The 2,234-nt window shown below is 43.0% G+C and overlaps 1 non-coding gene across 1 annotated transcript; it reads left to right on the top strand.

Moving 5' to 3' along the window:
* Positions 1-1,418: 1,418 nt before the first annotated feature.
* On the top strand, positions 1,419-1,525 carry LOC138810923 (U6 spliceosomal RNA). The gene has a single exon (XR_011367270.1). It is a non-coding gene; the product is annotated as a U6 spliceosomal RNA (small nuclear RNA).
* Positions 1,526-2,234: the final 709 nt, after the last annotated feature.

The raw sequence follows: 2,234 nt of genomic DNA, 5'->3' as shown, positions 1-2,234 counted from the left end.
ATATTTCTGAGAGGAGGTAGGACCTTTCAGAGATGATTAGGCCATCCAGAGGGATTGATGCCTTTCCAAAGAGACAGGGTAGGAATGGAGGAGTCCTCACCATTGCATGAATGGATTAGGTTCTTATAAGAGAGTCCACCCATAAGCTTCTGTATAAGAATGTCCCTTTTTGCTTCTCCCTCCATTTTTTTTAATAGCATAGACTTCTCAGCAGAAAGCCAATCAAATACCAGTGCTAAGTTATTGGGCTTTCAGAATTGGGGCTCTCTTTCTTTTCAATTCATCTATAAACATTTTGTTATAGGAATACACACACACACACACACACACATACACACACACACACACACACACACACACACACACACACACACACACACACACACACACAAGAACTAAGACAGAAACCACCGGCAACTCTTTCAAGAATTGTTGGCATATAAGGGGGAAAAAAATGAATGGTACCAGGAGATTCTCTAAAACAATGTTGAGGATGTGTTCATGGTGATGGGAATGATTGACCAGTTTGGAAACCAAGAGGATAAGGCATAGGAAAAGGAATCAGCCAGGTAATGGTGGCTCACTCCTGTAATCCTGGCTACTTAGGAGGCTGAGATCTGAGGCTCGCAGCTCAAGTCCAGCATGGGAAGAAAAGTCTGTGAGACTTTTATCTCCAGTTAACTGCAGAAAGATGGAAGTGGGGCTGTGCCTCAAATGGTAGAGCACTAGCCTTGAGCATCAAAGCTCAGGGACTGTGCACAGTTCCACACATGCAAACACAGAAAAGCAATCACCCTTTGACCAGGGAGGGACATGTCAACAGGAAGAAAGAAAGGAGAGACAGGGATGCCCAGTATAGATTTGGTAGGAATCTGAGTTCCCACTCCTCCAAAAGGAGAAGATGAGGCAATTCACTGAGGAGAGAAGATGGCATGAGCTGCACAGGGACCACATAGGAGCCCGAAGCCAAGCCCTGGGGCGGGAGGAACTCTGACCTCCACAGTGAAGGAGTCGAATTTAACTAAGCAGGGACAGAGGGAAGATCATGCCCAACAGTCTCAGGTAAGCAAAGGCATCAGGGAGAGTGAGGGAGGACCTGGCAGATAGTGACAGTGTGGCTAGAGAGGGACTTGGTGTGCTAGGATGTGGAGTTTTGGCTTTCAATCATTGATAATGAGGACACGCTAGAGGATGATAGTAAAGGAAGTGATAGACTGGAGTCTTCAAGAAGATTCTGGGTGGGAGTCTATGACAGATTGCTGGAGGAAAGAGATGAAAGTAAAACAGACCAGGTGAGAGTTGATTGACACAGGAAGCGATGTAGGCCTCAGAGCCTTGGTGGTCAGAGACAGAAGCACCAAGATCTCAGAAATACTATGGAGAAGCCAATATAACTTGAATCAAAAATCTATTTATTAGTGCTCGCTTCGGCAGCACATATACTAAAATTGGAATGATACAGAGAAGATTAGCATGGCCCCTGAGAAAGGATGACACGCAAATGTGTGAAGTGTTCCATATTTTTTGGTATTCTCAGGGAAATGGATGGAACTAGAAAAAATCATGTGGAGCGAGGTAAGCCAAGAGCAAAGAGACAAATGACACATGGTCTCCCTGATAAGTGGATGTTAAATCCAAAACGTAAGTAAACAAGACTCAAAAAACAAAGGACCTCCACTCATCTGGCTGAATCATTATTAAAAGACTCCATGCTGCTGATCACATATATGGTATATATGTGCACATTTGAGGGAAACCAGGAGGAGGACACAGAAACAGAGGGAAATGGGAAAATATACAACAGCGGGACCCATCAGCTGCACTGGACATTGACCAAAATGAACTAAGCAACTCAACAGCAACAATGGAAGGGAGGAAGGAGCAGGAAAGAGGGAACAGCTGACACTAAGCAAAAGGAAAGAAATGTACATATCACCCAATGTGGAAGAAATAACGATTGTCAAAGCTCATAGAACTAATAAACTTTATAGACTATAATAAAGACAATTTGCCCCACGAAGGTTAGAAGGTATTTGTGACTTTTACTAAATATCAGTATCCCACAATTCTGTGAAATTTATGTAATCACTCAATCACAATAAACAATGTTTAAAATATCTATTTATTAGCTGGGTGCTTGTAGGTCATATCTGTAATTCTAGTTACTCAGAAAGCTGAGATCTGAGGATGTTGGTTCACCAGACCAGGCAAGAAAATCCATGAGAGTCTTACTT

This window comes from Dipodomys merriami, unplaced genomic scaffold (assembly GCF_024711535.1).
Source record: "Dipodomys merriami isolate MVZ:Mamm:240054 unplaced genomic scaffold, mDipMer1.0.p SCAF_51, whole genome shotgun sequence".
Taxonomy (NCBI): Eukaryota; Metazoa; Chordata; class Mammalia; order Rodentia; family Heteromyidae; genus Dipodomys; species Dipodomys merriami.
Note: the sequence above shows the minus strand (reverse complement) of the source record. Positions and strands in the feature narration are given on the sequence as shown.